Raw genomic sequence first — 24719 nt, 5'->3', positions numbered from 1 at the left:
CAAGTGAGGGGGAAAAGAAGAGCTTTGGGATCTCAAAGAGGACATTACAGCAGTGGTCATCAACCCTGTCCTCAGGGCCCACTAACAGGCCAGGTTTTATGTATTACCTTGGGGAGATGCAGACTACAATACTGCAATCACTGAACAGCAAATGATATCACCTGTCATGTATTTCAGTTATCTTGCAAACCTGGCCTGTTAGTGGGCCCTGAGGACAGGGTTGATGACCACTGCATTACAAGAAGGCAAAAAAACACAGCATGAAATAATTTCATTAAAAAAATCGATTACAGGGCTTTAACCATTTCGCTGCCAAGTCCGTACATGGTACAAGGATTTTACACACATTCCTGGTGGTTACAGCCACTGTGTGTAAATCTAAAAAGCAAACTCTTGCCTGACAGGTGGAAGCATTCAGGTGGCTTTGCTGCCGCTCAATTGCTTCCACACCTCCCCAGTACCCCCGCCATGTATCCCGGGCTCTGCTTGCCAATTTGTGGGCCCGGGACCGATATAGAAGGTGCTGGCGAGTAGAAGGGTGGTAGCAGAGCGGACACATGTCCACTCTTTTTCCCTCACTATTGCTGACCCGGAAAGGGACATATTTGACGTCAATTGCAGGTCTGCCTCTAGGCGCCCCTGACAGCATACCCAGGAAAGAATGTAATGCAATACAATCTGCATTACATTCAGTAGAGCACTGGGGAAAAATCCAGGGTCTAAAAGACCCTGGATGACTCATTAAACAGAACCTGCACCAAAAAAATTCTCACATCACATGTAATGAAAACAATGTTAAGTAAAAAAAAAATTTTGTTTTAAATGTAAAAAAATGTAAGTTACACCCAAGCACATAAAATCTTTTTTTAAAAATTTTTGAGGCCCCACCATCCCCACATATACGCACGTACGACCGTAAAAACACACATCAGGGGCACCTAAGCATGAAAACGTTGATTGAGATACACATGTTACTATTTGCCAGAGTGAGAGCAATATTTCTAGCACCAAACCACCTCCTTAAAGTGGAAGTAAACCCTCCTATCGTTTTCAGCCATGGAAGCTGCCATTTTTTACCCTGTTTAATCTTCAACTGCCATGGTGCTGCACATGTGATCAGTTATTATGACACCAGCCATTGGATGGTTTGACAGTTTGATTGAGAGCACAACCAATGTGCAGTTAGTATTCCCGGCATGCCAGGAATGTAACTGTTTTTTGAAACTGTTAAATTGATGGGTTTACTTCCAGGGCTTTTAAAGCGTCGCTTATGGAAAATATAGGGTACTGAAGTTTGTCGCCTTTTCACAGGCACACGCAAATTGAAAGTTTGACATGTTGAGTAATCTATTTATCTGGAGCAACCTGAACGTTTATATTTAAAAAAATGCAGTTTATTGCATTTGTGTGCCCTAAAATTAAATTTAGTGTATTTTTTACTGAATTATTGCATTTCATGTGATATGCAAAAAATGGAACTACCACAATTTTATTCTCTAGGGTGTCTGCTTTCAGAAAATATATAATGTTTTGGGGGTTTATGTAATCTTCAGGCTTCAAAGGTTTTTTAAGCAAGTGTGCAAAAAAATGCAAAAAGGGCTCTGGCAGCGAAAGGGATGTGTATGGATTATAATCGGAGAATAAGGATATTGTTTAGTGTCACTTTAACAATCAAGCAAAGTACATACAGCATACAGTACAAGCAAGAAAATAACACATTACAGACAACTGCCAGCATGCTCATTCATGTTGCCTCATAACAAAGTGAAACGATTCCTTTGCTATACACTCAATGAAAAGCAAAGATGTCTGAGATTTGAATAAAAATCGAATTCTGATTTGGAATCATTGGAACTGCAGCAACTACTTACAGATCAATACTGAGAAGAGATCTGCCTATTAATGGTTAGGTTTGTGGGCTGATTCATCAAGGCAGTGCCAAGGACGAGGATGACATAGGAGGTATAGAATAGAAACCTAAAATCCAAATACTTTTCTAAGGATGCCGGATTCTATTTTTTTACTGGAGAAAGGGAGCTGCTATATCTCAATGTCCACTATATATACTCTAAGAATAAAAAATAAGAAATATGATTGGTCAGTATGGGCATCAGCTCCTCTTTCGCTCCATTTTTCTGTTCACTACTATACACTATAATACCAAAAGTATTGGGACGCCTGCCTTTACACGCACATGAACTTTAATGGCATCCCAGTCTTAGTCTGTAGGGTTCAATATTGAGTTGGCCCACCCTTTACAGCTAGAACAGCTTCAACTCTTATGGGAAGGCTGTCCACAAGGTTTAAGAGTGTGTCTATGGGAATGTTTGACCATTCTTCCAGAAGCTCGTTTGTGAGGTCAGGCACTGATGTGGACGAGAAGACCTGGCTTGCAGTTTCTGCTCTATTTCATCCCAAAGTTCTATGGGGTTGAGGTCGGGACTCTATGCAGGCCAGTCAAGTTCCGCCACCCAAAACTCACGTATCCATGTCTTTATGGACCTTGCTTTGTGTACTGGTGTGCAGTCATGTTGGAACAAGAAGGGGCCATCCCCAAAACTGTTCGCACAAAAGTTGGAAGCATGACATTGTCCAAAATGTCTTGGTATGCTGATGCCTTAAGAGTTCCCTTCACTGGAACCAAGGGGTCAAGTCCAACCCCTGAGGAACAACCCCACACCATAACCCCCCTCCACCAAATGATTTAAATCATAAATAGTACAATTGTGTAGTAGGAATTCAAATACCCCTTCAATAAACACATACTACATAACTCATGTAAAAAGTATACAAATGTCTATTTTATCCAGTAAAAACATCTTCAATAAAAACATATTTCCTGTGTGCATTTGTACATTATTACCCTCTATTATCATCTGCCACATGGATAAGGACCATTGTGGTTTGGTTGAGACAGTAAAGAATTGGGGTCAGCGCATTTCGCGGGTCTACTGCTTCTTCAGGATCTCCTATCTCTTACATAAACATGAAGAGATCAATCAATTCTGAAAACAGAAATATATGCTTGGTTCACAGTGCATTCAAAACAGATTAAACTACAAAATGGCAAAACATACCCGACATGCATTACATTGTATAGTAGCTCAGGGTAGTGAGAAAGAGGAGAGAGACAGAGAAGAAAAAAAGAGGGAGAGGGATAAAGGGAAAAAAAATCTGTGTGCACACTTTTCATTTTGTTATAATTTACAGGGGATTTATCATCCCATTCTTTTCTCTGCATTCACACTTCAAACTTTGTTACAATTTATTTAGATCAGTGCACAAAGCAAGGTCCATAAAGAGCGAGTTTATGGAGAAGGAACTTGACTGGCCTGCATAGAGTCCTGACCTCAACCTGATAGAACACCTTTGGGATGAAATAGAGTGGAGACTTCAAGCCAGGCCTTCTCGTCCAACATCAGTGCTTGACCTCACAAATGCGCTTCTGGAAGAATGGTCAAACATTCCCATAAGCACACTCCTAAACCTTGTGGGCAGCCTTCCCAGAAGAGTTGACGCTGTTATAACTGCAAAAGGTGGGCCAACTCAATATTGAACCCTACAGACTAAGACTGGGATGCAATTAAAGTTCATGTGTGTGTAAAGGCAGGTGTCCCAATACTTTTGATAATATAGTGTATATTGTTAGGCTTCATCATTACAGTCTATTTTGGTTATGGAGAGAGACCCATCACCACCGCTGGCTGCATTTGTCTGTTAATAAACTGCCCCAACAGCTAAGAAAAAAAGTTCCTTTTTTTTGTAAAATAAAAATATTGTGTTTCTTAGAAAACATGACCCTATTTGTAAGTTATTACAAGGAAGTAGATGAAGATGTATAAATAGTTTCATTAAATGAACAGGCAAGCAATGTTTTTACAGAAACATTTTTTATTATTTAATACATTTATTACATAGAATTCTAGCACTGTCATTGTCATCCTTTTCACATGCACTCAGACTGTCAATCTATTAAAGTGACAAATCCACGAGTCAGCTGAGCTGCTCTTCAGCAGAAGAGATGTGTGGTTTTTAGAAGAAAAAAAAAAGGAGGGGCGGCTGATTAGAATAAATGTAAAACTTGTCCTAATGTTTTTCGGTGGGGCTGCCTCCTCAGCGTGTTAAGTGCCATTTAGAAACCATTCACTGATAAGCCATAATAAGAGTGAAACAAGCTGTATATAAATGGGAATTAGGTTTTCTCATAAGTCTCATTTGACGAAACGCGGATGGCTGTGTTTGTCTATCTGCTAGTGAGCATTTGTTTTTCCACGTTTGTCTTCCCTCTAATATTTCTATAGTTGATTTGTATCTTACAAATAATTCTAAAACTGCCTCGTCCAAGCATAAAGATGTGACAATGAATTTAAGCACAACCCAATAAGTAAAACTGTTATATATGTGGAACCGCGAAACCTTCCCATACATGAGTGCACAGATATGATGTTGTACATAAGCTTCTCTGCATGCCAAACTTTCAAATATTTAAATATAGTCTCCAGGCAGATATGAAAGACATACATCAATAAAGCTCTGTATTCAATAATACATTATTAACCGCTTACCGACCAGCCGCCATCATTATACTGCGGCAGGTCGGCTCGTTCCCACGAATCGCCATACCGGTACGTCGGACCCTTTAAGAGCTATAGCTACACGCATGTCCGGTGGCCACAATGTATCACCTGTGATCGCTCTACAGAGAGCCTGAACGGGGATCTGTCATTGTAAACCAGGGGTCACCAAACTATGGCCCTCTAGTTGTTCAAGAACTACAATTCCCATCATGCCTAGCCATGTCTGTGAATGTCAGAGTTTTACAATGCCTCATGGGACATGTAGTTTCGCAACATTTGGAGGGCCGTAGTTTGGAGATCCGTGATGTAAACAAACTGATCCCCGTTCTGACAAGGGAGTAGAGAGAGATCTGCTGTTCCTAGTGATTAGGAACAGCGATCTCTCTCCTCCTCCAGTCAGTCCCATTCCTCCCCCCACCCCCCACAGTTAGAAACACATCCCAAGGATCGCCCCCTAGTGTTAACCCCTTCCCTGCCAGTGTCATTTATACAGTAATCAGGGCATTTTTATAGCACTGCTTTATTGCTGTGTAAATGCCTCTGGTCCCAAAAAAGTGTCAAAGGTGTCCGATCTGTCTGCCGCAATGTCGCAGTCCCGCTAAAAAGCGCTGATCACCTCCATTACTAGTAAAAAAAAATATATATATATCCCCTATTTTGTATAACATTTACGCAAACCGATCAATATAAGCTTATTGAGATTTTTTTTACCAAAAATATGTAGAAGAATACATATTGGCCTAAACTGAGAATTTTTTTTTTTTTTACATTTTCTTTTTGGATATTTATTATAGAAAAAAAAATGTTTTTTTTCACAATTGACGGTCTTTTTTTGTTTATAGCGCAAAAAAAAATTGTGTGATCAAATACACCAAAAGAAAGCTCTATTTATGGGGAAAAAAGGATCGAACATCGCACAACCGTGCAGTTAAAACGACGTATTGCTGAGCCCAAAAAAATAGCCTGGTCATTGAGGGGGCAAATCTTCCGGGGGGCTGAAGTGGTTGCATTTATTTCTTAATCTCAGTGTTAGGCCTCATTTACACTAGCAGTTTGGGGGGGCATTAAAACCTTGCAGTTGATCCATGGTTTTACCACCCCCAACTGCTCCCCCTTATACTGCAAAGCAGCAGCCCGCAGTGTACACATGCCAAGGCAAAAATCATCCCTGCTGTTGCATTAAGTGGGTGGTAATTTTTGCTGTGGCATGTGTACACTCCTAGCTGTTGCCTTTGCAGTATAAGGGGAAGTTGCAAAACTGCAGATCAACCGCATGGTTTTAATGCCCCCATCTGCTAGTGTAAACAAGGCCCGCATTTAAGAAAACATTTTATGATGTAATATTATTCTACACATTCTTCAGAATGGGGGCGCCCCACAGCCATGTGCATTACAGAGTTCAAGGGGTTAAAGCAGGCAACAAAGAGGTAATACAAAGCCCACTTGCCACCTGTGGAATGCTCTTTGAAGAGCGATCTGAATGCAGATCGCTCTTCAGAGAGCACCATTAATGTAAACAAGGCCTAAAGCTGGCCATACGTAGATAGAAAACCATTTGAAAAAGCTTTGGATAAGCCCGATCGCTCGACTTTAGAAACGTTAGTGGGCGCATTTTGATTCTGGAAATGTAAAGTCTTATGCCAAAAGAAAGATTTGTCATGCCGGAATTCTTCTGCACAATCAAGCGATTTTCTAAACATTAGTAGGGGAATCTATCATAAATAGTTTGAAAAAAAAGTACAGCGCATGTGCACTGATCATTAATTATGTATCATTAATGTCGTTAACGATCAATAATATGTGGAAAACAATTTGATACAATGATGGTATTAACATACAGTCATTAGATGGATCTTTTTCAAAAACAAAAGTTTTTTCCAAATTCATTTCTCCATGTACGGCCAGTTTAAGAATCTGATTTTGAACTATTGCAATCCCTTATACATCTGAGCTCAGAGCTTAGCAAGCGTGGTGAAATTTCTCTTTGCAAAGAATATCCAAATCATGTGCAGAAAAAAATGCATTTTTGAGCACATGATTGGATGATGTCAGTCAGCAGAGCTTCACCTCATTCACTAAGATCTTGGGAAAATTGCCTTTTCAAGTGTAACTTCTCTTGGTGAGTGAATAGCCATTTTTCTTTAGTAACTCAACCCCTAGGAAAAGAAAAAAAACAGCATAAGGAGCCAACCAGCTGTGCTTTTATGCTAACAAGGAACATAGTACTTAAAAGGTATATAATAAGGTATATAAATCCAAAATGTTTTATTTTAATTTAAATAGTGTTGGAGGATTAAAGCCTCTGTCAGATGTTTACTCCCGTGTGTCCTTGCTGAAGAGATTCACCCTCACTATTGGTCCCGGTAGAAAAGCCAACATTTTTTTAACCTCTTGCCTACTGGGCACATTTACCCACGTTCCTGCCCAAGCCAATTTTCAGCGCTGTCACACTTTAACCCCCCTGACGGTATTCCCGAGTCTGACTCGGGGTGGATTTTTCATACCAAAAGCGGTATCCCCGAGTCAGACTCGGGACCGCGTCGCTGGATCCAGGAGGAGGTTTACTTACCTTCTCCCTCGGATCCAGCGTTGTCTCCCCGCTGTACGAGCGAGCCGTGTCTCGCTCGATGCATCACACCGCCGATCTCCGTGCCCTGCGAGCGTTGCGACGCACGGGCACGGAGATCGGCGCCAAATTCAAAAAGTGAAACAAACAGTATACATACAGTATAATGTAATCTTACAGATTACATTGCTGTATGTAAATATTTCACATCCCCTTTGTCCCTAGTGGTCTGCCCAGTGTCCTGCATGCAGTTTTATATAATAAAAACTGTTCTTTATGCCTGGAAACTGGAGATTGTCCATAGCAACCAAAACTGTCACTGTACATCAAAAATGATTTTAGACCAGCTAGAAAACAGCGATAATAAATTGGAATCACTCGCAGAATTGAGAGATAGCGATTTGTGGGGAGATCCGTCATCAAATACTGAAAAGTAATGACAGTGACAATTCTGCAACTGAGCAAATTTCAGTGTTTTTGATTTGATTACATTATTGAATAATTTTTATTATTGTTATATTATTATTTGGTACAATTATTTATAGTTATTTATTATATTATAATTTATGATTTCATTTTTCAAACTTTATCATACCCGGGATGTCTGCTAGACTCTGGTTTGGACAGATTTAAGAGAGTTATTCCTAAGAATAGCAGGACTACAATATAAAACGACAAATTTTCATGCAAAATAATGGTACCGCTTTTAGCACCTAAAATCCGAAATAATCGTACCGCCAGGGAGGTTAAATTACATGCTGTACCCAAATAAAAATTTTATAATTTTTTTCACACAAATAGAGCTTTCTTCTGGTGCTATTTAATCACCACTAGGTTTTTTTGTTTTTTGCTAAACAAACAAAAGAAGACAGAAAATGTTGAACAAAAAAATAAAAAATTTCATAGTTAGTTAGTTAGGACCGCTGTGCTTGGCTCTTTACCCTATTCTCCCCGATGGATCACAGACAACAAAAATACAAAGGTAACAGAGGTACTAACCATTCCCTAATCGAAATTTTCCTAAACAGATCTCTTCTGGTACCCGACAGGACTGTGCAGTGTGGAAAAACTGTGTAAGGCTGGATTCACACCTATGCTTTTTTAGTGCTTTTTGCCTTTTGCAGATTTGCACTACAGAACGTGTTCCATAGGAAACCATGTCAAATGGACCGTAGTGCAAATCTGCAAAATCCAAAAAGCACTAAAAATGCATAGGTGTGAATCCAACCTTAATCTCAGGACTGGATGGACACAAATACATATTGTTTGACAGGTAAAACATCTCCCTTATATGTAACTCATCTGGAGCTTAGCTTTAAGTGCTAGTTCACACCAGATGCAGTTTCGTTCAGTTCCGTGTGCTTTTTTTTTTTTGCACTAAAAATGCATGCACAGTGTTTTCCATGTATTACAATGGCTCTCGTTCACACCATGCAGTCAGTTTCCAGTGTAGAAACTGACTGCATGGTGTGAACTAGAGCCATTGGAATAAATTGAAAACTCTGCGCATTTTGTGCAGAAAAAAAAAGCACACGGAACTGAATAGAACTGAATGGAACTGCGCCTGGTATGAACTAGTACTAAATCTAATAGTTCCATCTTACAAGGTCAGCATGGTGCAACGCATTCCACTATGCCCACCATATGTAGCCAATTGTGCCCATCAAATGCAGCCAACTGTGCCCCATCAATTGCAGTTTTCTTGCAGAGCCAAGAGCTTCAGTTCTGACCAATTCATTCTGTTTGTATATTAAAATCTAAAAAGGAGTGACAGAGAGAACTGGTAGAGGGAGAGAGAATATACAAGCATGGTTATAATATAAAGTATACATCATGAATAAAAAAAAAAAATGTTTTTTTCTTCCAAATAGCAAAAATGGAAATATATACATTATATATCACAACCAGGTACAGCCTATTAACCCAAACAGAGAAATTGTAGCTCCAATTAAATACCTCAGCATATGCTGTATAATTCATGTAAACATGGTTAAATGTTTTAGCTGTCATTTGACCAAACATGAGATCGGGTAAGTTGTTGTGATCTACTAGATGTTGGCCATGGAATTAATATTGCTGTATACCCCCCAACTTTTTGAGATGGGAATGAGGGACAACTATTAGCAAAAGCATGTAGGCATAGGACACACATCCCTGCCATACCCCTGAAAGAAGAGTTATAACAAAAAGGAATACCGTATATACTCGAGTATAAGCCGAGATTTTCAGCCTCTTTTTTGAGGCTGAAAGTGCCCCCCTCGGCTTATACTCGAGTCATCGCTGTCTGCCTGCTCGATCAGCGTGTCGAGCAGACAGACAGCGGCCATTCTATAATTCAAAAGCCGCGCCTCCGGCTCCGCCTTCGCCTGTGATAGGCGGAACACTGAATTTCCCAGCAGCCTGTGTTCCGCCTATCACGGACATCGTCTCATCCTCGTACTACGGACGAGGATGAGACGATGTCCGTGATAGGCGGAACACAGGCTGCTGGGAAATTGTGTTCCGCCTATCACAGACAGGGAGGCGCGGCATTTGAACAGGGGAATGGGCGCCGACGAAGAGCGGTGATCCTGGGACGGCTCCGGACGGAGGCTCACTATTGGTCCCGGTAGAAAAGCCAACATTTTTTTAACCTCTTGCCTACTGGGCACATTTACCCACGTTCCTGCCCAAGCCAATTTTCAGCGCTGTCACACTTTAACCCCCCTGACGGTATTCCCGAGTCTGACTCGGGGTGGATTTTTCATACCAAAAGCGGTATCCCCGAGTCAGACTCGGGACCGCGTCGCTGGATCCAGGAGGAGGTTTACTTACCTTCTCCCTCGGATCCAGCGTTGTCTCCCCGCTGTACGAGCGAGCCGTGTCTCGCTCGATGCATCACACCGCCGATCTCCGTGCCCTGCGAGCGTTGCGACGCACGGGCACGGAGATCGGCGCCAAATTCAAAAAGTGAAACAAACAGTATACATACAGTATAATGTAATCTTACAGATTACATTGCTGTATGTAAATATTTCACATCCCCTTTGTCCCTAGTGGTCTGCCCAGTGTCCTGCATGCAGTTTTATATAATAAAAACTGTTCTTTATGCCTGGAAACTGGAGATTGTCCATAGCAACCAAAACTGTCACTGTACATCAAAAATGATTTTAGACCAGCTAGAAAACAGCGATAATAAATTGGAATCACTCGCAGAATTGAGAGATAGCGATTTGTGGGGAGATCCGTCATCAAATACTGAAAAGTAATGACAGTGACAATTCTGCAACTGAGCAAATTTCAGTGTTTTTGATTTGATTACATTATTGAATAATTTTTATTATTGTTATATTATTATTTGGTACAATTATTTATAGTTATTTATTATATTATAATTTATGATTTCATTTTTCAAACTTTATCATACCCGGGATGTCTGCTAGACTCTGGTTTGGACAGATTTAAGAGAGTTATTCCTAAGAATAGCAGGACTACAATATAAAACGACAAATTTTCATGCAAAATAATGGTACCGCTTTTAGCACCTAAAATCCGAAATAATCGTACCGCCAGGGAGGTTAAATTACATGCTGTACCCAAATAAAAATTTTATAATTTTTTTCACACAAATAGAGCTTTCTTCTGGTGCTATTTAATCACCACTAGGTTTTTTTGTTTTTTGCTAAACAAACAAAAGAAGACAGAAAATGTTGAACAAAAAAATAAAAAATTTCATAGTTAGTTAGTTAGGACCGCTGTGCTTGGCTCTTTACCCTATTCTCCCCGATGGATCACAGACAACAAAAATACAAAGGTAACAGAGGTACTAACCATTCCCTAATCGAAATTTTCCTAAACAGATCTCTTCTGGTACCCGACAGGACTGTGCAGTGTGGAAAAACTGTGTAAGGCTGGATTCACACCTATGCTTTTTTAGTGCTTTTTGCCTTTTGCAGATTTGCACTACAGAACGTGTTCCATAGGAAACCATGTCAAATGGACCGTAGTGCAAATCTGCAAAATCCAAAAAGCACTAAAAATGCATAGGTGTGAATCCAACCTTAATCTCAGGACTGGATGGACACAAATACATATTGTTTGACAGGTAAAACATCTCCCTTATATGTAACTCATCTGGAGCTTAGCTTTAAGTGCTAGTTCACACCAGATGCAGTTTCGTTCAGTTCCGTGTGCTTTTTTTTTTTTGCACTAAAAATGCATGCACAGTGTTTTCCATGTATTACAATGGCTCTCGTTCACACCATGCAGTCAGTTTCCAGTGTAGAAACTGACTGCATGGTGTGAACTAGAGCCATTGGAATAAATTGAAAACTCTGCGCATTTTGTGCAGAAAAAAAAAGCACACGGAACTGAATAGAACTGAATGGAACTGCGCCTGGTATGAACTAGTACTAAATCTAATAGTTCCATCTTACAAGGTCAGCATGGTGCAACGCATTCCACTATGCCCACCATATGTAGCCAATTGTGCCCATCAAATGCAGCCAACTGTGCCCCATCAATTGCAGTTTTCTTGCAGAGCCAAGAGCTTCAGTTCTGACCAATTCATTCTGTTTGTATATTAAAATCTAAAAAGGAGTGACAGAGAGAACTGGTAGAGGGAGAGAGAATATACAAGCATGGTTATAATATAAAGTATACATCATGAATAAAAAAAAAAAATGTTTTTTTCTTCCAAATAGCAAAAATGGAAATATATACATTATATATCACAACCAGGTACAGCCTATTAACCCAAACAGAGAAATTGTAGCTCCAATTAAATACCTCAGCATATGCTGTATAATTCATGTAAACATGGTTAAATGTTTTAGCTGTCATTTGACCAAACATGAGATCGGGTAAGTTGTTGTGATCTACTAGATGTTGGCCATGGAATTAATATTGCTGTATACCCCCCAACTTTTTGAGATGGGAATGAGGGACAACTATTAGCAAAAGCATGTAGGCATAGGACACACATCCCTGCCATACCCCTGAAAGAAGAGTTATAACAAAAAGGAATACCGTATATACTCGAGTATAAGCCGAGATTTTCAGCCTCTTTTTTGAGGCTGAAAGTGCCCCCCTCGGCTTATACTCGAGTCATCGCTGTCTGCCTGCTCGATCAGCGTGTCGAGCAGACAGACAGCGGCCATTCTATAATTCAAAAGCCGCGCCTCCGGCTCCGCCTTCGCCTGTGATAGGCGGAACACTGAATTTCCCAGCAGCCTGTGTTCCGCCTATCACGGACATCGTCTCATCCTCGTACTACGGACGAGGATGAGACGATGTCCGTGATAGGCGGAACACAGGCTGCTGGGAAATTGTGTTCCGCCTATCACAGACAGGGAGGCGCGGCATTTGAACAGGGGAATGGGCGCCGACGAAGAGCGGTGATCCTGGGACGGGACCGGACGGAGGCTCGGCTCGGGACGGGACCGGACGGAGTCTCGGGACGGGACGGGACCGGACGGAGGCTCGGCTCGGGACGGGACGGGACCGGACGGAGGCTCGGGACGGGACGGGACCGGACGGAGGCTCGGGACGGGACGGGACCGGACGGAGGCTCGGGACCGGACGGAGGCTCGGGACACAGGTAGGCTGGACACACAAGGCCACACACACACACACACACACACACACACACACACACGGATGGACACACACACGGATGGACACACACACACACAGGGATGGATGGATGGATGGACACACACACAGGGATGGATGGATGGATGGACACACACACACACAGGGATGGATGGATGGATGGACACACACACAGGGATGGATGGATGGATGGATGGACACACACACACACAGGGATGGATGGATGGATGGACACACACACAGGGATGGACAGGCATATCTCACCCTCGGCTTATACACGAGTCAATAGGTTTCCCAGTTTTTTGGGGGTAAATTGGGGGCCTCGGCTTATACTCGGGTCGGCCTATACTCGAGTATATACGGTAATTAGTTATCCGTTTTTATTTTTATTTATCACTACTATTCCTTCATATTGGCTTTTGAAATTTACAAATGCAGCAATTTTGAAATTAGATAAAAAGACTTAGTAGTGCGTTTAATATACAACTATATAGATCAGACCAAAATGAGGGACAAATGAGAAGGAAAGAGGGGCAGAGAGACGTTGTTCTAAGTTGGGAGCTATGTGGCTGCAGGTACAATATTTACACCATCTTAGAATTACAATCTCTTAAAGGAGTTCTATAGCCACCACATAAACTTTCACGTTATAACATTATCATTGTAATAACAATACAAACAATGGGTTTTTTTTTTGCACTCCAATATAATCTTACTTGAAAATTGTCCTTTCATGCTGTGAGGTCTGCCTGTCTGCTGGTCATCATCTTTTCACAATTTCCTGAATTCCCTGCATGCTTTGCAGCTTCTCCTCTGTTCTTTCCATTTCTGAGGACTACATATCCCATGGTACATTGCTGCCTGCAAGCAGTGATTCCTGTACGGACTCCGCTTTCTTGAAACTCCTCCCCTCAGCACCTCTGTAGTTCAGAAGACAGGCTCTGTGAAATGTGTAACACAGCAGTGCCTACCCACAGGGTATAATGAATATGTGTTACAGAATTCAAGGAAGCAGCTCTGTGGGGATCTTCAAAAAGTAACTTTACGAACTTCGAGACCATTCAGAATATGGAGAGTAGGCATCAAATAATTGAAATACAATATGTAAATAAATATAGGATTGTACATTTTGCCCATAGATACAGTTTATGTTTATAGATAACAGCAAAAAACATCCAGTAAGAACTAAGCCTGGGCTAAAGGAAAGCCCAGAGAAGTCCACATCTACTCAGATAACCTCTCTTATTCTTATCGATGGATCCCTGTGGAAGGGATCTCTGAGCACACAGTACTTCGTACCTTGAAAAGGATAGGTTACAGTGGCAGTAAACCATGTGAAGATCCAGTTGGTCAGCTTATCCATGGATCCACCATGTTTTATATGAATGATTCAGGCTTATGGCAACGTAAATTTGTTAGCATGGATTTTTAAAACCTTCTTTGTAATGTTTCAATGTATATATGTACATAGAGATAGGTGTATATATGTATATATGTAGGTATGTGTATGTGTGTATATGATAATACAGCACGTTCTCAATACAGACCTTGACCCGCTGGATGCATTGGACAGCATTGCTCTCTTTACCCCCTCCGCAATCTAAAACTGAATATTTTCTTCCTTTGTTTGTTTACCTTTTTTATTATTTTTTCCATATCACCCCCTGGTGGTATTCTTGCTTAGATGAGAATGACATCTCCACCTATCTGAAGCCTCCTGAAATAAGAACAGCACATATCCCAGGATGCTTCACATTCCATTGACATGGAACAGAGGAGGGCAGGCCTGGTGTGTGTCATCAGCGGACCAGGCTACCTGAACCAGGAAGAGGTTCCCAGAAGCTTGGGGTGGCGGTGCAGCAGATCACAGCAGAACAGTGGATCCATGGGACAGGTGAGCAGGTGAATTGAGGTCAACCCTAGGTAACAGGTAAGAGGGACTAAAAAAAAATAGGTTCCTCGTTAAGCCTGGTGTTTCTCTTTTCATTCTGTTGCTTATGTTTTAGAGGAACCTGTAAATGAAACTGAAAGAGAGCAAAATTCAAAAGTTCGATAAACAACTGTTTTTATGAAAGGAAAGCTCACTCAAGTCAACTCAGTTTGAATGAACCTCAACTGTTTCCTACACACCCTGGCTTGACAAAACTCTTTCGTCTGAATCATACAGCCTTTTAGCCCTTGTACACATGGTCGGAGATTCTGACGGAATGTTTGCTATTGGACCGTTTTGTCGGATATTCCGACTGTGTGTGGTCTGCATTGGACTGTTTCCATCGGAATATCCGACGGACCAACTTTTCCAACTTGCCGGTAAAATTTTCCGACAAAATGCTCCGATCAGACATACTCCGATCATGTGTAGCCTACTCGGACAGACAAAGTGCCACGCATGCTCAGATCAAATTCCTAGACCAAAGCTATTGGCTACTAACCTGAACGTAGTCCCGTCTAACGAAATAACGTCATCACGTTATGTACAATCATATTTTCCGACAACTGAGTCCGACCGTGTGTATGCAACATCACTTCCGGACCTCTTCCGGAATTAATCCAACAGATTTGGTTGCCGGAATCTCCGACCGTGTGTACGGGGGCTTAGCGGTACATTTTTACTTACCTCAAACTTTGGCATGTTAAACACAAATTTTATATATGCATGCTGATTTTCCAAATACTATATTTTTATCCTAGCCTATGTTTACATAAAGCATTCAGTCCAGTTCAAGAGAATTTGAATAAAAATACTCATCCTACCCAATGTTAATTGTGACGTCAAATTTCAATTTCGTTTTAGTCATAGTCTTTTGATTAAAATGCTATTTTAGTTTTAGTCATATTTTAATCACCTGAATTGTTTCACTGTAGTTTTAGCCATATTTTAGTCGACTAAAATCTCCAATACATTTTAGTAGACTAAAATGTACGGGATATTTTACTCTACTAAAATACTAAAATCTATTGGGTTTAGTTAAATTGTAATGCATTATTTAAGCATTTCTCTAGAATTTCCAAGCTCATTATATACTCCTGTAGTAAAAATCTAATAACATTTGGTGGGGAAGTAAATGGGATTGAGGGAGTGCACAGGGCAGAGAATTGGTCTGGGAAGGCTGTTATTTTACACAGGGCTAAGCACTGCTACCTTGCCGGGAGGAGAAACACTCACCACGTGGTTTGCAGGACATTGTGGTTGATTTACTAAAGGCAATTCCACTCTGCGCTACAAGTGCACTTAAAAGTGCAGTCGCTGTAGATCTGAGGGGAAGCTCTGAAATGAGGGGAAGCTCTGTTGATTTTATCACTCAATCACGTGCAAGCAAAAATGCTGTTTTTTCTTTTCCTTGTCCCCCTCAGATCTACAGCGACTGCACTTCCAAGTGCACTTGTAGTAAATAACCCCCATTGTTCCAGAACTCCCAGGCAGCAGGCAGCCAGAGGGAGCCTGCATCTCTCACCCAATACAGTTTGTCAGGGTCTGAGGCTTTAACAGGCGGAGCTCGGGGGAAAGCAGAAGTTCAGGTGGGTAAATGTCCCTTTCTCACATTTTCATTCTGTTTTTGCTCATTGATGAAAATTGGAATTGACTTTCATCATAGATTTTGTCAATTGACTAAATTAAAATTTTCATCACTGAAAATATGCAACCGACAAAAATTATGACCTAAATAACACTGATTCTACCTGAACCTGATGAAATTAATCCTTTAGTAAATCAATGCATTTTGAAGTACTTCATTTAAAAAAATATTTTCTCATCACTGACTAAATCTGCCAAAGCAGAATCAGTGGGCCATAATTAACAACAAATTTACTAATGTCCCTCATGTGAACCACTCTATTGGCCACACAGGGAAAAGCAACAGGTTCTCACTAATGCAGTCCTCTTCAACAGCTTATACTTGCCTTCCTTTTGCTCCTCCACCACTACATTAAGCCACCTGTGGTGTAGGGAAAGCCCTGCATAGGTTACAAGCCTCCGGAGTTGCTGCTTAGTCAGGGCTATAGACTCCTTGTGTGACAGTGCTGGCCAATCAGTACCTGGTATTTCCTTCGGCTCCTGGTATTTAATGGAGCTGTGGGAGAGAAAAAAAAGATAAGTAATGGTACTAGGCATAAGGATGCAATTAAAATGAACCTGTTGCTTTGCCCGGCATGGGAAAGTATGGGTTTACTCTAAAGAACATCCATCATGAGATTAATAAGCAGCTTGCCATTAGCAGACTTCCAATTATGCAAGGTCTCTGACTCCATTTGACTTCAATATTTCTGAACCACAGACCCAGAACAAGAAAGCAGCAAATGAGTGTCAGAATTCTTTATCTATATGCTTATACTAGGTCAGTGACTCAAAAAGTACTAAAGCCAAAGCAGCAGCATGACGCCCTGCCAATTGCCATTCTCGGAAAGACAGGTCAGCAACGACATCCTCCATTGTTTTATCACAACATGTTTCCTTCAAATCTTCCTAGCCTAGTTTGTAGAGTCGTTCAGGCAACTGGGCAACTTTTCAGCTAAACTACACTAGTGATTTTTATTGCTTAGTAGCAGCAGATTAACTTCTCCCTGATCGCTAACTCATTTGTATCACACTGATTCTAAAAAGTAGCATTTGTCCTCAAGAGCATAATTCTTTGCTGTGCCTTGATTAAAAATTTGATAACACAGATCTTTGGCTTGATCAGTTTCATATCAGGTCAATGGGGAGATGGTAGCAGGGGCTTCATTTGTTTATTTTGCCGCACCAAAAAAGGCCTGATCTGAAATGATGGTGACCGGTCTTCTATAACCTGCTACAAAGGTGTTCACTAATAAGACTACTCCCACAAAAAGGACAGCACTTAGTTCTTTTGCTTGTGGTAATCATTACAGTATAGTTGTCTGTACGTGAACTGGAAATAATAGAGCAGAAGGTTAAGTTCATCTTTAAAAAAATAAATAAATGCAAATGATTTTACAGGTAGAAAATGCATTTATTTTTTGCAGGAGCCTGAAAAGCATTGCACCCTCAATCAACAGATTATGGATGCAATGTCAGGTTCCCGCACACTCTCGACTGTACTATGAGCGTGCTAATCAGCGTGCTTGCAGTTCTTTGAAACTGCTGGTTCGTATTCTGCAGTGGTAGATGGGACTTGTAGTTTTTTTCAATCACAGACATTTGTGAATGAATAAATTAGCTGTACGAGCCCGACACAGCCGTGACGTTTTTAAACGGTGACAGCAGGTGCGGGAAGAGGATGTAACACTTTACTAAAGGTGAACCTCTCCTTTAAGAGATGAAACAAAACACCAAAGAGCATAAGCAGAATGACCCTGCTGATCACCTTCTGAAATTGTTAGTTGTTTGACTGTATGTAATTGACTGAAATAAGCATGCAGTAAGAAAAGAGTGAAGCTAGAACAACTGATTTGCATACTTGGTCAGGATCTAAGGTCTGGAAAGTGTAGAAGCTATTGTATTGCAACTCTAGCAGAGTGCCCGCAATTAGTCACAATGTTTAAATACAGATGTAGGCCCCTTTAACTCCATTTCTCACAATTCCTGGACACATCCAAGGAAGATATGTTTCTCTGCTATCCTCCCTCATCAGCTCCACAAGACCACATCTGATGTGGCAGAGGTAGCCGGGTAAGTGATTTTCAATCAGGTGAGAGGCCCTCCACTGTCAGAAATGGGTGGCAGGAACCTAATATCACACAGCTAATCTAAGTGATCCAGCTACTAAGGGGTGTCCAGTTGGATGGTCCTTTTATTTTTGGGGGGGGGGACCTTTAACCTCCCTGGCGGTATGATTCAGTCTGGTTTTAGGTGCTGAAAGCAGTACAATTATTTTGCATGGAAATTTGGTGTTTTATATTGTAGTCCTGTAATTCTTAGGAATAACTCTCTTAAATCTGTTCAAACCAGAGTCTAACAGACATCCTGGGTATGATAAAGTTTATAATATAATAAATAATAATAAAAATTATTCAATAATGTAATCAAATCCTAAAACACTGAAAAAGGGACACTTTTTGGTTACTATGGGCAATCTCCAAATTCCAGGCAGAAAAAACTGTATTTATAATATAAAAGTGCATGCAGGGCACTGCACAGACACCTAGGGTCAAAGGGGGTGTGTAATTTTTAATACAGTACTGTAATCTGTAAGATTGCAGTGCTGTGTGTGTTTTGTGTCTTTTTACTTTTTTGAATTTGCCGCCGTTCTCCGCTCTCGTGCGCCGTAACGTCGCAGGGAATGGAGCTCGGCGGCGTTCGGCACTGTGAATCGAGCGGAGGACAGCTCGATCACACAGCGCGGAGGACATCGCTGGATCCAGGGGACAAGGTAAGTAACTCTCCTGTGTCCTCCCTGCATCCAGCGATGAGATCCTGAGTCTGGCTCGGGGTTACCGCTCCTGTTATTAAAATCCCAACCCGAGCCAGGCTCGGGATTACCGCTAGGGGGGTTAATCCCTCCAGCTGTTTGCCTATGTTACCAGAGCTACCCTGGACTTTAGTGAGAGGGATGCTGTCTATGAGAATAATCATGGATAGCTGTTCTGAGCTGTTTTACTGAAGAAGTGATTCTTAGCTAAACTCTCTGTCATTATAGAGTTTTATAGACTATGATCTACAACCATATGTTACCCTGATTGAGTCCATGTTTGTGCAGCTTTCATAATCTGTTGTGTATTACTCTGCAGTGCATACATGTTTTTGTATTCTTGTTTCAAACTTTGCGGTGGGCTATTAGACTGCAAGTTACAGATTCTCTCTCTCTCTCTCTCTCTCTCTCTCTCTCTCTCTCTCTCTCTCTCTCTGGTCATTTGTCTTTAATAGGGGGACTGTCTCCTCTGAATCAATTTTAGATATTCGTCACTGGAGTGGTCCTCAGAGGTTGTTGTGATTAGTGATATTTATCCTTGCACTCGCCAATCATTATGGGGGAGATAAAGTAAAACTGGTGCACACAGAATCTGGTGCAGCTGTGCATAGTAACCATTCAGTTTCTAACTTCAGCTTGTTCAATTAAGCTTTGACAATAAAACCTAGATGTTTCATCCACCAGTTCCTACATCATACGTCTACAAGCAGGATTACCACTCCCCCTAAGGATAGAAAGAATCAAATGCCTTTCTTAGAAACACCACTGTTCTTCTCTACTGTCAGTTCACCCCAACTTAGAGGTGGCATTGGCTATTAGGGGGTCTGAATGGGATAGGGGGTTAGGTAAGCATGCATTTATGAAGGCATGCAGCCTTATTTAATATGGTAATGCAAAGTACACTAACTATGTAAGTGCAGCACATGATAGTTACCATTCTAAAATCTTTTTTTTTACTGAACCAACAATGGAAAATGAAACAGGATTGGTTGCTATCAGTCACAACGTATTATCACATTGTACATTCTTACTAAATAAGCTCACGTAGCTAAGATAAAAACATTTTACAGCAGCCGAACAAATGCACTCCATTCCAAGACCCTAGTAGGAGAAGAGGGAAAAAAATTAACTTTCTATTAATTAACTCAAATGTTTCCAGTGAAATATGCTCTACTGATAGATATCATGTAAACACTCTCTGTAACCATTATTATACAATAAAGTGCCCTTACTCTAAAGCAATTCAATGCAGTATTGGATAATTTTACTGATGTCAAACCAGTATAAAATAGACTCGAATTGGTTGCTACGGGTCATGTTGCTTAACAGTTCTTAAAGCCCATCACTGTTGCTTATCCAATCATATGCCTTCTGTTGTCATCACATTCAATGCAGGACCGGGTAAGTAATACTGCTTATTCTAATCATCTAGAAAAATAAATTTGGCATTTAAACCTTGCAGTGCTGGGAGGGAAGCATTGCATGAGACATTTTTACAGCTGGCTAGTGCCCTGATTAAGACCTATATGTGGGCCAGTGTTACAGTGTAGGTTATACTGGACTTACTATGCATGGGGCTAACTTGTTGGACAGTGAAGGGTCATCAATAAAAGATGGATGAAGACTGCCTATATCAGACTTTCTCAACCTTTTCAACACAGAGGATCCCTTGATATAACTTTCTGGTCTCAGGGAACCCCTGCTAAAAATAACTATATCTACAACTCGTGATACATTAGTGTAATGGTCAGTGGGAAGAATGCTGCTTATGCTTGTAGATACTGGGAAGAATTGCCCCCTTACAAATAGCTAAAAAGATTAATGGTGGCAGAATCTAAGAGGCAGAAATTTCTAATTTCTCAAGGAACCCTGAGCAACCACTGGAGGAACCCTATGGTTCCATGGAACCCTTGTTGAGAAACCCTGGTCTATATTAATATTTTTCATTTTTCATATGGGTGCGTGATGCTAATCTTTTTTTTTTCCAACAGTAATGGGGTTGATTTACTAAAAATGCAGAGTGCAAAATCTGGTGCAGCTCTGATTTAAAACCAATCAGCGATCAGGTTTTCTTGTCAATACTTAATTGGACAAGCTGAAGTTAAAAGCTGATTGGCTATCATGCAGAGCTGCACCAGATTTTGCAGTCTCCAGTTTTAGTAAAACAACTCCTATGTGTAGCTACACAGAAAACCCTATAAGGTTGATTTACTGAAAAACTAGAGGTTGTTCAGTTGGCACTGTTGTGTTTACTTTGCAAAGGGGGTTATTTACGAAAGGCAAATCCACTTTGCACTACGAGTGCAAACTATAAGTGCAAAGTGCACTTGGAAGTGCAGTCGCTGTAAATCTAAGGGGTAGATCTGAAATGAGAGGAAGCTTTTCTGATTTTATCATCCAATGATGTACAAGCTAAAATGCTGTTTTTTATTTTCCTTGCATGTCCCCCTCGGATCTACAGCAACTTTACTTCCAAGTGCACTTTCAGTGCAATTTCAAGTACACTTTGCACTTGTAGTTTGCACTTGTACTGGATTTGCCTTTCATAAATACCCCCCATAGTGTACTTTCACTTTGTTTATGAAATAAGATGAATCTTTGTTCTAGTTGAACGTCCTATCATGTGCTTTTTTGATTTAGCTTCAACATTTTAACTGAATCTTCACTTTATAATGCGAAAATACCGTTTTATAAAGCGAACATTCTTTATACCTTTATTCAATCAACCGTGTGTGTGTACGCACGTATTTTTCAAAGTGGCAAAAATATCCTGCTTGTGAGCTCACAGGTGGATAATACATGTTATTCTACATCACAAAATACTCAAAGGTGTAAATGGTGAAAGTAATGCAGATCCAAGGTAGATATATTTTTATTAAAATTAAACTTTTACTTTACAGCAGATAACTACATCCCTGCACACACCTGTTTCTCCCTGTTCCAGTACAGGTGTTACCTGTTTTTCTTTATCAGCTACTCCTCCTTTCTATAGGGAGTTATATTTGTGTTGGCATTTTTTTTGTAGTTGTGCAATAAAATACAACAGCAACACCTCGTCCCTGTAAAATGCCTGGAAGCTTTTTGTGATTGAACACATAATCCCACTCGATTTGGCAAGATGTTCTGAGCACAGGGAAGAGCTATGGTTAATGTAGTCATGGAAAAGCACAATACTTGTGAAAGATGAGTGGTTACCTCTGATCCAAAGGAAGGTCAAAGCGTACATCAAAGTTTTCATTGATAATATTGCACCGTTCACATTGACAACTATAACAGGTTTAGAAGGCATCAGCTTGGCTTATTATAACGCAGGTGATAGCTCTCTGGTCTTGAACCTAACACAAGCTGTTTTCCTGAATAAATTAGACCTTAAGGACCATATACAAAAACAAGACTTTGTAAGCATCTTTCTTATTCATCGAAAAGTCTGCATCAATCTAATCTGTAGATGGCTGAAAATAACTTTGAGGGGACACTAAAAAAGGAATACATTTAAAAAGTTTAACATTTGTAGCATATAAGCAAGCAGATAATAGATAACTGTAAAAGTTTTAGGTTTTTAATGAAATAAAAATGTAATCTGGAATCAAGAAAAGGAATACTTTGCCACTGTAATTTATTTGAGTGTGTGTGTGAGTGTGTACTCTACTACTATTTTATGTTTTCTTATTGCATATATTTTACATACAGCTGCTGGAATTCTTAATCACTTAGTGCAGTTGTTAATGTTTTAAAATATGTTTTCTTTTCTTTATTACCTATTATTTTCCTTTTTAGGTACATTATCTGGGTCAAATTACATTTAAAAAGATATATATCTATATCTATATAAATATAAATATATATATATATACATATATATATATATATATATATATATATATATATATATAGATAGATAGATAGATAGATAGATAGATAGATAGATAGATAGATAGATAGATAGATAGATAGATAGATAGATAGATAGATATAGATATCTTATTGCATTAATCCCCAGCATCATTTCCCAAAAATTAGATCAATCTCTCATACCAAGACATCTGCTCAGTATAAAATAAAATAATACATTTAAGTGAAGAAGCCCTTTTTGTAGTATTTTAATGTCAATGAAGCTCTATTCACTATGGTTGGGGGTGGCTTTTCAGACATTGACAGGAAAAGTACATAGGGCTGTGAGGTTAATGACATGAGTAGCCATTTTATTTAAGACTTGGTTATGAAGATCCCACCTGTCTTATATTATTATAAATATCTAATACTCTGATTTTTACTTTCTTAAAGTATTTTATTGTTTTGTTTTGTTTTATTTAGAGAAGAAAAAAATTAGATAGGCTGGTACAATAACCCAAAGTCTACATGTTTTTGTTACACCCTTGCCAATTCAAGACAAAAAAGTACTATATTGTTGTTAGCTGATTTATCATTAAAATGAATATGTATAGTCAGAAAAAAATAGGAAAAAATAACCAAATAAAGGACTAATAAAAATGAAATGCAATATGCATTTTATTAAATAGTTATTAATAACATTTTTAGTATGTGTTGTTAGTATGCGTTTGTGAACATGTTTGCGCACGTGTGTGTGTGTGTGTGTATGTGTGTGTGTGTGTGTCTGTGAGTGTTGTGTTCATTTTATTTTTCTATGCAAGGCAGTATGTTTGGGCTACAATGGACCTTTACAAACAAAACTTAAATAAGGAAAAAAATAGCACAGCAATATCAGTCTGTACCAGTATGGTGTTTCTATTAGACCCAGGAATGATATTTAAATACAAAGCCAGAACTATAGTAAAATAGTTAATTTGCCAGCTCTATGAATTGACCAGTGTAAGTCATGGAGGCTCTACAGTTCATCACTGCACTTCACAATATTCAGCCTGAGTACAGGTGACTGTATGGGCTGAATGTTAAAGATGTGACTGCTTGCTCTATACCTGTAGCTGATAGTTGTACTACATGACCCAAAATACATTAAGATTTATAAGTTAGTAAACACTGAAATGGTAATACTACTGAGGCCTATGGACCAGTGGGTTAGCATAGAGTGTGGGAATGCCAGGGATACAATCTATGAATAATAGTGCACAATCTATTATTCATGGGCTTTGAATAATAGAGGTGGATTGTAGATCTAATAATATACATTTGTATGGTGTATGCTATGCCTGCACTTGCTGTCTACCTATTTATTTAAATCGAAATCTTCTGTAGATGCAGAATCTTTCCCCAAAACGAAATAACAGAATATAACACAGAGTAACCTTTTAAAGACAATAACCCAATGCAAGGTATTATTTTACTGTGAGACATAGATATATAAATAGATAGATAGATAGATAGATAGATAGATAGATAGATAGATAGATAGATAGATAGATAGATAGATAGATAGATAGATAGACATTTCTAGATAAATAAATATCTATTTGCAGAGTACATATGTACCTGTGCTTGATCAGAACATGTTCTGCCATGACAGGTTACATTTAAGAGTTGCACGGTTAAAGAGTCAAAGTATTCTGCCAAGTTTGTGAAAACACAAGATCCATTCTTTTTTTTTTTTACTTGTACTGACTTCCCTATTATGAGTATTTAAGTTGTGTTAACCTAAGA

At 39.8% G+C, this 24719-nt stretch overlaps 1 long non-coding RNA gene across 3 annotated transcripts in view; it reads right to left on the bottom strand.

Moving 5' to 3' along the window:
• The window catches only part of LOC143982807 (uncharacterized), a 43817-nt gene that overhangs the window by 13117 nt on the left and 5981 nt on the right, over positions 1-24719 (bottom strand). For all 3 annotated transcript variants that reach the window (XR_013274516.1, XR_013274515.1, XR_013274514.1), the window contains exons 2-3: positions 16639-16808; positions 13452-13655 (exon numbers count right to left, since the gene is read on the bottom strand). This is a non-coding gene — a long non-coding RNA (uncharacterized LOC143982807). The remainder of the gene's footprint in view (positions 1-13451; positions 13656-16638; positions 16809-24719) is intronic.

The sequence above is a fragment of the Lithobates pipiens genome, unplaced genomic scaffold, assembly GCF_037356315.1.
Source record: "Lithobates pipiens isolate NorthernLeopardFrog02 unplaced genomic scaffold, aLitPip1_a1.2 Scaffold_16, whole genome shotgun sequence".
Taxonomy (NCBI): Eukaryota; Metazoa; Chordata; class Amphibia; order Anura; family Ranidae; genus Lithobates; species Lithobates pipiens.
The sequence above is the reverse complement of the archived record's forward strand: the minus strand, read 5'-3'. Positions and strand labels throughout refer to the sequence as shown.